Source organism: Aquila chrysaetos, chromosome 7, assembly GCF_900496995.4.
Source record: "Aquila chrysaetos chrysaetos chromosome 7, bAquChr1.4, whole genome shotgun sequence".
Classification (NCBI taxonomy): domain Eukaryota; kingdom Metazoa; phylum Chordata; class Aves; order Accipitriformes; family Accipitridae; genus Aquila; species Aquila chrysaetos.
Window position 1 is genome coordinate 1,331,280 of NC_044010.1, and position 12,540 is coordinate 1,343,819.

Genomic DNA, 12,540 nt, shown 5'->3' on the forward strand with positions numbered 1-12,540 from the left:
CAATTCTATGGGAAGAAATGCTGTGCCATATAGAAGCCCTATGAAATATACTTATGTATATGATATGTATTTCATATATGTATATGTATACATATGATATGTATACAAATATACATATCTATTGACATGGGAAAATTGGGCCAGATCTGATAGCCTGAGAGAGGTGAAGCTGCCGCAGCTCCATGTCCCCAGGTCCAAGCAGCAGCCAGGCTGAGCTTGTGCACAAATACACGTATACACCACATATGTACACATATACACAGACAGCCACACAGATTACATGGCGAGCCACACAGAACACTCACATGAACACAGTGCCAGTGACGTCATCCCACCCCCTCCTCTGGCTGAGCTGGATGGAGGTGTGCTAGTGAGCATATGTGCATATATATATATATATATACACACTCACACACGTATTTACGGCATGGGTCGCTCTAGCAGCTGGGCTCAGGCAGTGGCCAGCAGCTGCCCCTCAATCCCAGTCTCTCAGTCCCCCTGGTCCCCCATAGCCAGCTCCCCTGTGGTGGTCTCACCCCCAGGGACCCCCAGGTCCCCCAGCCTCTTCTCCTCTCCCCCAGGCCCCCGCGCCGGCTGGCCCAGCTGCACCCTCGCTGCCGCTCACGCGCTCGCCCGCCTGCCTGCGCCCACGCCAGGGGCTGCCCCGCGGGCACCGGTCCCAGCCGCTGGCACCCAGACCCCCCCAGACCCCCCGCACGGGGTAACGAGAGTCCCTCGCCCGGGGCAAAGCGCGAAAGGAGGTTAACGAGAAGACGGGACGGGCTGCGCTGATCAGGCGCGGGGCACGGCCAAACCATCACAAACCACTGAGACGCAACCGGCCCTTTTTATTCCCGTATCCCTCCGTTCTCCCACACCTGATCCCCCACAAATCACCCAAACCCTGCCCTTGGGTCTTCCCCTAGAGAGTCCCGTGCAATGCCCAAACGCTCTGCCCCTGCGTCCCATCGTGTGTCCCCTGAACGCAGTGACCCCCCCAGCCCTAGAGGTGCTCTGGGGCCGGGACAGCCCTGGCAGGGTGTCCCTTTCTTATTTCGGGTTCCCGCCTGCCGTCGTGCCCCTGTGCTCCTGGAGACGGGCCGATGGCTCCTGGGGTGGGCCTGGGAGCACCCCGGCAGGGTGCGCTTTGGGGTGTCCCCCCGCTGCCGTCTCCCGGTGCGCAGATGAGCTTTTAGAACATAACCTCCTTAATGATCAGTATAGTTAGGTTTGGGATCTTTTTTTTTTTTTTTTTTTTAGTATATAACCTACATAAAATTTCTCTCATCTTCGGTCACGCAACCTAACGCCACGTTATCTGTCTCAACGTACGCCACGGGCGACTGGCGGCTGTTGCGGCTTTCCGTGCCGGCTCCGCGGCCACCGCCGCGCCTCTCCCGCCACAGGCGCGAAATAACGGCTTCGAAACGGCTCCGCTCCTCGACGCCGGCGCTTGGCGTGCGGCCGCGTGGTCTGCGGTGACACCGGGGCCGCCGCTACGTTAACCTGCACGGCAGGAAGCGTTAATTAAAGCGGAAATATCAGCTCGTTAGGTTATCCCGGGCTATAAAATCCCCCTCCTGTGGGGGAGTGACGGGGGGGGGGGGGGGGGTCCCTGTCCCTTTTACCGCTGCCTGTCACGAAGTTCCCTTGAGGCAGCGCTGACAGGCGGCAGGTGACGGCCGGCGGCCTAACACCACCGCCCTGCCGCTGGCGGTCGCTGCGCCACGGCCTGAGGGAGGCAGCCGGCCGGTCGCCATCGCCTCCCGCTCCGGGTCTACGACCCGCCCGCCGCCCCTCAGGCGGGGAGGGGCGGTGCCTTCTTCCCGCCCCCCCCCCCGCGACCTTCCCGCTCTGCGGCGGCGCCTCCCAGCCTCACTACAACTCCCGGCATGCCCCGCGGCAGAGGGAGCGCCCCGTCTGCGGGTGCGCCGGACGCGCGATGCATGCCGGGAGTCGTAGTCTTCATCCGGGACGCCGCCCACCGGGTGTCACCGTCCGCAGGAAGGAGCCGCTGACTGCGAGAAGGGCGAGCGGACGCCGTCGCCACCGGCTGGGTTCGCCTCCTTGCCTCGCCGGGACTGGGGCGGGCGGAGAGGGGTTCGCCGGAAAGGGCTCTCCTCTTCCCAGAGGGTGCCGCGGTGAGGCCCGGAAGCTACGCGGCTGGCTGGGAGGGGGGGGGCGCATGCGCGCTGCCGTCGCCAGTCAGCGCTGGAGCAGGCAGGCGGAGAGGGAGGGAGGGAGGGAGCGGCGCTCGCGCGCCTCGGGCCTGAGAGGAGACAGCGCGGGACCGGGCCGGGCCGGGCCGGGCCGCGCCGGTAGCAGGTACGGAGGGAGGGAGCGGGGGGAGAGCCTCGGGAGAGTGGCGGCGGGAGGGCGGGCGGAGAGGAGAGGGGGAATAACGGCAGCCGGGCGGTGAGCGGGGCCGGGCCGGGCGCGGGAGGAGGAACGGGGTCCCTGCGTGGGGTCGGTGGGGGACGCCTCGGCCCGGGCTGGGGGTACCGACGGCCGCGGGAGCCCTTGTCTCTCTCTTTCGTTCTCCCCCCCCCCCCCCCCCCCCGCCCCTTTCCTCTCCGTCCCCGGTTTGCGCGCGTGCAACAGGCGGGGGCCGCGCGGGCGGGGCGGGGCGGGGCCGGCCGGCGCGGCGGGAGCCGCGCGCGTGGGCCGGGGCCGGTCGTTTCCCGCCGGGGGAAGCGGGAGGGGAAGGGCGGGGGGGGGGGGGGGTCCGGTCCGGTTCGGTTCTGCCCCGGGAACCCCGGTGTGGGTCGGGGGGGCGGGGTAAGGATTTGTGCCGGTGAGGCGGCTCCGGTTTTAGAAATCGGCGGGGTGGCTGCGGGGAGACGGGGTAACAGCGTGCCGTAAAGAACGGGTTTTCTCCGGTGCTGCTGAGCGCCCGTGGGACCGGCCGTGGGGTCCTCCCGAGGGGGACGGGGGTGTGTGTGTGTGTGAGGAGAGGCAGCGCCTCAGCTCCGCGGGGAGGGGAAGGGGAACGTTCTCCTGGGTCTTCCAAGCTTGGGCGGGTTTCTGTGGGTTTTTTTGGGTTTTTTTTTTTTTTTTTTTCCACCTTCCTTGTGGTCTTAGTTGATTTTACCAAAGCTATCCCTTCTCCCTGCAGACTGACGTTACCCCAGCGTTATTATCTCTTTGACTACCTATATGGGATGAAGGGTTTGTGCTTTCTCTGGAGCCGTGGTGGCCGTTTCCACCTGTCACGTCTCCGGAGACCTTAGAACCAGCAGAAACGCGTCCCATTCATAATCTTTAGATTTGTATTGCTCGGGCAAGAGGACACGTAATGATGATTTTTAAGCTTTGCCTCTTGAGGGCGTTTCATGAAAACTGAAACTCTGGGCTGAAAAGATATGTCATGAGCTGTGAAAATACTGGGCTGCTGTTTCTGCAGAATTCCCAAATGGTGCTGAATGGTTGTGTTTAATAGTCTCTTTATCCTTTATTCAAGCTGCCGTTTCTCTGGATTTTTTTTGTTTGCTGGCCTATTTTCTGCTCTGAGCGTGGTAATGAAAGACTTAACAAAGTTGGGATATATCTGTGAGCTATCCGGAAATGGGATTGCAACTTTATCCCTAGAAACTAGTTATTTTAAAGCTATTTTTTACATACCTGTGGCAATTAATAGTTAGAATAGAATAGTTAATAGAACACTGTGTAAATTCATAGTTTGAATCAAAGTAATCTTTGGGGTATCTGTCCTTGTTTTTGTTGTAACTTCATTATGTTGTTCTCCCTGCAACATTACCACGTGCGTTGACACGTGAACTAGCTCATTCAAAACAAGTTTGTTTCTACTTGAACTGTGGTTGCACCTTTTAATTACCCTTTAGACGTACCCATAGGCACAGGGAAAACGAAGAGTAGCTTGAGGCATGGTAACGTAAGATGACATGGTAGAGGTTTTTCGCAGAATGGGTTCCTTTGTCATAATCTTTCAAACAGGTGCAGTGATGCTTCACTTCCAAGAAACATGGCTGTTTTGGGAGCTTGGGATTCCCACCCCAAACTTCTGAAGAGAGTCTTTGTTACATCCTATCTCTAATTCTAACACTGTACCAGGATGTTTACCTTTTGCTGTCACTGTGCCATCTGTTGATTTTTTTTCTTTTTTTTTTTTCCCCAATGTTCTCTGTATTGATGTCTCCAGAGCTGGCTTGCTTATGTGGTCTTGTATATTCAGCTGAGTGCTGGTTTCTGGAGAAGTTACAGTTTAGTCCATTTAGAAAGGGAAAGGCAGCAACAGCCCCTGTCAGCAGCACTGACCAAAGACACTATGAGAACTAGAAGTACTACAGTCAGAAGTTGTAGCAGTTTCTGAAAAGGTTCTTTATAGAGACTCTTAAGTGTAAATGTTTATTTAACCAGATTGTTTGATAGTCTTATTTCAACTTCAGTGTTTCAATACAGTGCTCTTTTCTTTTTTTTTTTTTTTTCTTTTTTTCCCTTCCTTTGAATAAGCTAAAGTGAACAGAACGGTACATTTTGTTTTAGACTGTCCTATATCTGGCAGACTTGCTTTGATTATCTTTCTGTTTGGCTCTCCACAGGACTGCAGTAGTTTTCTTCTGAAGTGTTTTACAAGTCCTGGAGGGGCAAATGGGGGGCTTAACTCATATCCTTAAGAACACAAAAGGAAACTGTACCTTTAAAGGCAACAGTAAAGGAGTTGCTAGGTTAGAAAACATAAATTTGTGGCAAGAGGTGAGAGGTTAATGGCTGTATGCCCTCCAGAAAAATGGAAATCAAGTCTGTGTCAAGAGGCATAAAATATAGCAGATAAAAAAGGAGAAAAAAAGTGATGTGAATTAGGGTTGGGGTTTTAATGTAAATTGGAAACATAAGGGGTAATAGAAGAGCAGCAGCAAATAGCTAAGTTTAATGGATTCGTTTAAATACTTCTGAAGGCCAAAGGGAATAGGGGTGTGAGGGAGCCTAGTAGGCTTGAGCAAGTCAAGAAAAATAAAAGGCATTAAAGGAATTACTCACTTGATGAAATGTTGTGAGTGGCTGAAATAGCTAAACAGGAGGTTCTGGAATGATGTAATGGACAAACAACAAGTTAGAAACGCCAGACCACCTCTTTTTTTCAGAGAACAAGTGTGTTTAAATAATATAATAATACTAGTGAAAAAAATGCTGATGTAAATTGCAGAGATAAGGGACAGTGATATGAGAGCAAGTTAGTTTTTTTCTGCTCCGAAGAAAAATGCATCCTTAGTCTGCTATGGTTTTTGAAGTCTGTCAAGCAAGTAATGGATTAAACTGCTCTATGTTATTTCCAAGAATGAATGTGGGGTTTTCAAGATACAGAATGCCAGCAGTAGGATGCAAGGCCTGTAGAAATATCAGTACTTTTAAATTATTTTGAAGAAGGTAGAGGAACTCTGGAAGAACAGCAAAGGTAATTTTAAATGAAACACTCGGCGAAAACCTCTGCTAAATATAAAATCTGTAGAACAGTAGGACTGGAAATTATATTATGCCACCTCATGAATATCTTGAACTGCATTAAATGTTGTGCAGGCTTAATAACTCACTTTGAGGATAAAAAGTAGAGGTAGTCTAAGGTGGGTGACCGTCAGTAAATTTCCTTTCACCAGAATTGGTTTAAGAAGGGTATTAGTGGTAGGGGAGGGTATGAAAAAGTGGTAGGAAGTAATGATAGATTGGACGTTGCGTTGTCACTTCTGTTGATCCATTCATGTAAGACAGGAGTAAATGGAGTTCAGTGACATAAAAGAAATTTTAAATTGGTATAAAGTGAATACTTTCTTGAAACATAATTAATGCTTAGTGTCATGAGGAGGCAGAAGCTAAAAGCATTAGAATTGAAAGAAATACGACTGCGTTCCTGGGTGTATATAGAGGGTGAGTGTGCTGTAAGACTTAAGATTTAGCTAGTCACCAGTTGCTGAAAGCTTCCTTATGATCTAGAGTAATTATTTTCTCTTTTTCTATTTTTATTTGGTAGTTCAGAATGCTTGCCAGGCTCAGCAGGAGGATTCATATGTTCTGTGAGAAACTAACCAGTTTGACACACACAGATCTTTATTTATTTTATTTTATTTTATTACAGTCTGGGCATAAAGTTGAGATTATACATAAGCGATATGCTGATTTCAGAAAGAAATATCCTGTGGCTAAACATCCTGAATGTATTTATATCCAAACAAGGCATTGTAAGCCTACCAAATCTAGTGCTAAGGTTATACTTGTAAGCAAATTCACCTGTTGATACATGAAAATGTCATTTTGGCAAACAAGCACCTTTTGGTGGCGCACAAACCACAGCTTACCTTTAAGTAAAGTCAGATAATAATGTTATTAGTATTAGACTGTTGTGATGTGTTTCTTGTCTGAAGGGGGATGAGATTGCCTCTTAAAGATGCAGGACTCCTTTGTGTAGCTTCCACATGATCACCTCTTTAACTGTCTATGTGTTCTCGTTCTACCTTTTTTTTTGTATTGAGAAATGATCAGAAAGGAAAAGAGATGTCTTTGTGAATGTGCTGTGTGTTGGATTCGAGAGCTTTTGATAGGAGGGGTGCTAGGTGTAAATGGGATGAGGGAGGCAGAATGAGCATCTTCAAGCCTTAAAGTTCCTTTGGGTTTCGGCTTGATGTGGCTGATACATCAGTATTATGTGACTCTTTTGGTTGCTGATGTCCAAAGCTAGTATGAAATCAGTAGAATTTTGACTTACTGTTATTTTGTACTTTTGCACACATCTTCCATAATGCTGAGTCACAGGAACCAATAAATTTGTTGAAGGCAAATTTGTCAACAGGGGAAGCATGAGGTTGGTTTGGTTTCAGTGCCTTCTGATATTCATGAACCCAAACAAAAGTTGCTTGAAACTACACAGTCAACTTAATTAATAATTTAGTTTATTTTTAACCTAATTTGTTTTAAAGTGCCTGAGATTTCATATTTTCATGATATGAAATGCTGAAAGGTGCAGTCTTGTTCTCTTGTAAAGAATGTTTAGGATGTGTTGGGATGTTAGAAATGTTAGGATGATTTTTCTTCTGACAGATGATGGCTGTCAAATGAAGATGATGACTATCAAGTGATAGAGATGACTGTTGTTTTTCAAATGGTCTGGTTTTTAGGTATGACCTTACAGAAAATATATTGTGGCTCAGCTCATTCTGTAAGTGCAGGGAAGGTGTGCTGTAACCTTAATCAAAATAGAAATGAATCTCTGCTGTAAAAGAAAAACAGCTTATGTTTTAGTTTGGCACACAGGAATAATTACTTCTGTTATTTTGTGTAGATGGGCAAGTTAACGTGAGGTTATTTTTTTCAATGTTAATATAATCATGTGCAGCTGAAAAGTTTAATTCCCCATCACTAGGTGCTTTGTTTTATGACTTGTGGGAACTTTTTGGTTTCAGGTTGATTGTGGACTGTGGGATTATAGAAATCAGGGTTAGGTTTTTTCATTGAAACAGATTTATTGCACTGCAATGACTTTGAACGCAGTAAAGGAATTTTGTGTTTGCAGCTCAAATCAGAAAGGCTCAGTTAAATTTGAAGATGTTTTCCTTTTAAATTGACCTGGCTTTTGAGAGTCAGGTTTTTTGCCCTTTTGCTCAAGTTAAAAGCTTTTTGGAACTTTGAAAGCTGTATCTGTTGCCCTCGTTAAGTCAAAATGTACCTTTAAAAAATTGAAATCAAATAATCTTGGAAATATCCTTGTGATAGTAAAGGTATAGTGAAGTGCTAGATATACTGTGTATAATCTTTTATTGTCACACACCTCCCCCACCCCCCCTGGGTAAAACTGTTCTCCAATAAACCTTGTAAATGCATTACTACTTCATCTCTTCAGTGGTGTTTCTTCCAAGAAAAAAAAAAAAAAAGGAAAAAAAAAGCATAATCCTTTAACTTTTAAAAATTGATTTAAGTGCCCAGTTGTGTGGCTGTCAGTGTGCTTAATTAGTAGTACAGGCTGATGTTTCATCTCAGTTTGAGACAGCACCAAGTGTCAAGTAATTCTATTTCTGTTGGTGTTCTTTTTGCTGCAATTGACTTTTTGTTTTGTTTCTTTCTGTGTGTGTAAAAAAGTGTAAAAAAGGAACGTCAGGGGCCTGACAAGCTGGTGTTGGCCTGATTTTAGGCATGTCTCTTAAAAAAAACTACTTTGTGTAAGCACAGAAGATCTTTCCGAATGTTACCTGCGGGTGTACTCAATTGACCCTTCAAGATTAGTAATTTTGTAGAAATACCTTTGATATGGTGGTGGTTTATTTTTTTTTCTTTTTAACCACCTTTTCAGCCCTTTTTTCTTTTGTGGAAGATGAGGAGGTCACATTGTTGAAATGTGACATCCCTACAAACTTGACATCAGGTGTCCTCAACATTGTTCAGATAACGCAGTCTATTTTCTTTTCTCCTTTTTTTTTTTTTTTTTTTGCTTTTGAGCAACAGTCAATATTGAGGTTTTTAATTCATCTTGTAATATGATGTTCCATAATGTGCAAAACTGTCTGTCTTTTCAAGCCATGCATTAATTGTCTTAAGTTTTAAGATTGTTCTCATTTTTAAGCAAGTACCAGTCCAACTTGCCAAGTGACCTAGAACTAGAACATGCCAAAGTTGCTACAGATTAGTTGGATTAGTACTTGGTTTGCTATTTCACAGGTTTATAAAGGTGCTAGAACAGAAACAATTGTGAATTAAGGCCTACTACTGGGCATGGAAAAAACCTAATAGGTCTAGTATGCCTGCAAAATAAAGCAGATTTGAAAGATACGGAGATGGGCAGCAATTCCATGAAGAAGTCCCCTTTTCTACTTCCAGTTTTTGACAGAAAGTCCCTAAAAGTCTGAACCCTGTTTCAAGGCTATGTATTCTCTCCATGTTTAGCTATGACTCTTATGTTACATTTGAAGCTCCTTTAATCTTCTGGCCTTTTGGGTAGCAGGAGGTGGTGGTTCTGTTTTTTCTCCATAGTTCTTGTGTGAGGGTTGCCCTGGGAGTGTGGGTCCCTGCTATTCTGCGTAAACTGAAGTCTGTCATTCCTGCTGGTGAATAGCACTTGTGCCTGCTGCTGCAGCTTTCCCAAGCCACAGAAAATGAAATTCACATCATCGTTTTGTTTCCTTGTTAGTGCTAGGTTTTGATATATGATCAGCAGAACTTACTTTGCAGGTCTTTACAAATACTGTAACTGTTAATTTCATAGTGGGGACATGCTTCCCAATCCCATTTTACAGCTAGAAGAAAGTTAAGCAAAGGTTTTAGAAATCAGCTGTGTTGTGCTTGAACAATAGCTTTTTGTACTTGAGACGGTTAAATATCCTTTCCTCTAGATGTCCTGAGCTTTAAAAGAGTCTGAAGACATTTGAAATTAGAAAGTAACACCCCTGTCCCTTAGGTGATATGGGTGTTTCTACTGATGGGCATTCCCATAGACCCCTGTAATCCAGTACGCTTTGTCAAATAATTTTGCAAAAGAAGCAGATACGGTCTCACCAAAATGTTTATCTGGTTGAGCCGGTTTTTCAAACAACAGGAGGTGGCAGTGAAGAGAGAAGTCAGGCTGCTGATTTTCTTTATTTTATTTCTTCCCTCAGATAACACTGTCAACAGTGTAGAGACTTGGTGGATGTGTTTTCATCTCTCTAGGATGATGGCAAATGTAAGATGTTGCTCTAGAAGTTTTTCCAGGGAAATAACATTAATTCCAGGTCGTATTTTTTATCATTCTACACCCTATATTATTAATGGTTTTATGATGAAGATCTTTCATTGTCTATCACCTTCAGGAAAGCTGACAGTTTACTTCCACAAGATTTAAATACTTCTGTTAGCATCCTGAACCTGTTGCCTTAGAATTGCCAAAAAGCAAATTAGAAGGACTTCCCAAAATGTGCACTTCATGGGGAAGAAACCAAACACATTTGTGGCCAAAATGTTGGATTGGTAGGGGGTGTGTTAATGAGAGTAATGAATGACCAAGTGCTGCTTTCAAGATAGTTTTGTAAATTGGATAGGTTTTCTAGTCTCTCACTAAGAGTGTCAGAAGATGATGCGTCCTGTAATCAGAGCTCAGTGAATTGCTCAAACATCTGTCCAGGCTGTGCTGTAGGTATTTGGCGTGATGTCAAGAAGCATGATTGTGAGGAAACTTCAATTCTCTAAGAAGTCTAGAGTCCTACGGCAGAGCCAATAAACAAAAATCTCCTTGGAAGTAAGGGTTTTGTAGCGTAGCTGAACCATTTCTTACTTTGAATAACTCCAGCTTCTCTCAGTGCTTGGAGTTCCAGCTATACAGTGCCATTTCCATCACGGGTTGTCCTTTCAGGGCCGACAGAGCCTCTTGTGTCTTTTCACTGTCTCTCTGGCAGCAGTCTAAAGGAGAGACAGCAGGTTGATGGTACACTAGAGCTCACAAGTATGCCTCCAGTGAGTCTTTGGCTCTGTTAGTTAGGAAATGTAGACTGGTAGATTGTTGGATCATGGATCTTCAAGATAACTTTTTTTTATCACTTACACCTTTTCTCTTCAACCTCCTTGTCCGCCTTCATTTTTGAGTCTTCATCTTCTGATATATTTCCATTGGAAGGTAGAATTTCTCATACAGGTCTACACTTCTGAAATACTTTTTTTTTCCTTATTCCCATCCCTAATTCCAAAGAAGGAAGGTTTGTCTCTAACAGTCTCCAATATCAGCAGTGTAGTTGGTAATCTTAGTTTCAGTCATCTGGCTTATATATACCGTTACGCATGTCTTGATTTGTCAGGCCTTTATTTTTACATCTGGATACCTCTGATGTGTAGAATATCCAAGAGTATTAGTCACATGGCATTCCTTCTGGCAAAGCCCTTAAGTCTAGTAACAGTGATATCTGATTTAAGAAGGCAGGGACTTCATATTTGTTCCTATCTAGATGATAGCTTGGGACAAGGTAGGTCATCACAGTAAGTGACTCTGCGTTTCCCAGTGCCTCTGAATTTCTTCGACTTGATGAGCAAGGAGAAATGCGGTACTTTTCCTTTCTCCTAGAAATGTGTGCTTAGAACACATCCACATTTGGTAGGATACTCGTCTTGGTCAGTGAAAAATTTGGGGATCATAATTTCCTTAGGGAAATGCAGACATTCAGGAATAGTTGGTGTTTTTAATTTTACTAAAAAAATCATTTTTTCATGGCAGCCAAACTGAGGAGAGAAAGTGTCATATGGGGTTTTAGTGGTGCTGCTCAAAAACCTAAAGAATACACTATGAAAACACCTCACCAGGTTGCCAGAGGTTTTTATCTGTAGACAGGAGTATCCAAAAAATGTGGAAAATATTGTGCTATCTTTAGGGAAGAAAAGATGGGTAGAACATTTCCATGACAACCACCACAGATTTTCATGAGAAGTAGCATTAATTTTGATAGTGCAGAGAAGATCTGGGGTTTGCTCTTTGCTGTGAAGAAATTACCACAGGTGAACTTAAAGTAGCCATTGAAAGATTTTCAGTTAAGCCACAACAAAGCTGTTGCAGATGAGTGAGGCAATTTGAAGTTGTTTTGTCTCTGTGGGTTAGTCTGGGGGAAAGGCTACATCCTGAAAAATGGAAGAGGAGATTTATAGCAAACAATCCTTGGACGACTGTAACAACTAACATAGGATTGTTAAATTTTCAGTCCTAAAAAAATAATTTGTGTGCTCACACTGAATACATCTAAAGATGCTAGCAGTAGATGGGGGCTCGATGAAATTCTAGATGTGGTCATTGAATTTTTCACCAGTAGTTGGGGAACCAGTAAAAGAATGATGAAGAAAGAATTGATTTTAGGAGATATTGAGGATATTACAAAAGCTGCTTTTAGGAAAAAACCTTTGGATTTAATAGTTATACAGGTTAGATAGGCAGGTATATAAAATGGATATGTGGCTATGTGTTGGGATTTTGTTTATTTACTACCAGTGAGGGACTACTATGAAATAAATTGCTGAATTCATTACTAGTTGAATTGGCAACTTCTCAATGGTGAAGGGAGCTTAATTTTTTCACCTTTAATAGAAGAAACTGTCTTCCCAGTCATTTGATGGTAGGAATTTGTAGGAAGGCTTTATTCTCAGGTAAAACACAATACACTATTTTGAAAAGATTTTAAGTGTACAGATTACTCAGAAAATAGGAGGAGTTAGTCAGCAAAGTGAGCTGTCTTGCAAGTCAGCAATGAGCGTAGCCAAAAGTTGCAGCTAAAGCTTATAAAGGGTGTAATAAATAATTCTTGTGAAGCCATTAGGTAGAGGGGTTCAGGTAAAGTCAGAGAATTCAAGTAAATCCTGTGCCTGTATTTTCAATAAATGAAATGATGATGTAAAGTACAATGGGAGAGGGCTAACAGCTATGAGAGGAAAGTGAAAGTTACTATCTTAAAGTCAGAAGCAAAATTAATTGAAAGAAATCAATATGCAAGTTAGGGGATGAGGGGAAACTAGGTAAGTAAGTACAATAAGGAAGAATACGCTAAGGAAACTTGCTGATGGTGAAGTTGGATGGTGTCACTGATGTTTAGAAAC

The 12,540-nt window shown here is 44.6% G+C and overlaps 1 protein-coding gene and 1 long non-coding RNA gene across 2 annotated transcripts in view; one reads left to right on the plus strand and one right to left on the minus strand.

Moving 5' to 3' along the window:
* Positions 1 to 1,224: 1,224 nt before the first annotated feature.
* Positions 1,225 to 2,130, minus strand: LOC115343759. The gene is made up of 2 exons (XR_003924273.2): positions 1,629 to 2,130; positions 1,225 to 1,506 (listed from the first exon to the last, which is right to left on the minus strand). It is a non-coding gene; the product is annotated as an uncharacterized LOC115343759 (long non-coding RNA).
* Positions 2,131 to 2,208: 78 nt separating this feature from the next.
* Positions 2,209 to 12,540, plus strand: part of KPNA1 (karyopherin subunit alpha 1) — a 52,718-nt gene continuing 42,386 nt past the window's right edge. Inside the window, exon 1 of the mRNA XM_030020156.2 lies at positions 2,209 to 2,325. The gene's annotated coding sequence lies outside the window, so the exon portion shown is untranslated. The remainder of the gene's footprint in view (positions 2,326 to 12,540) is intronic.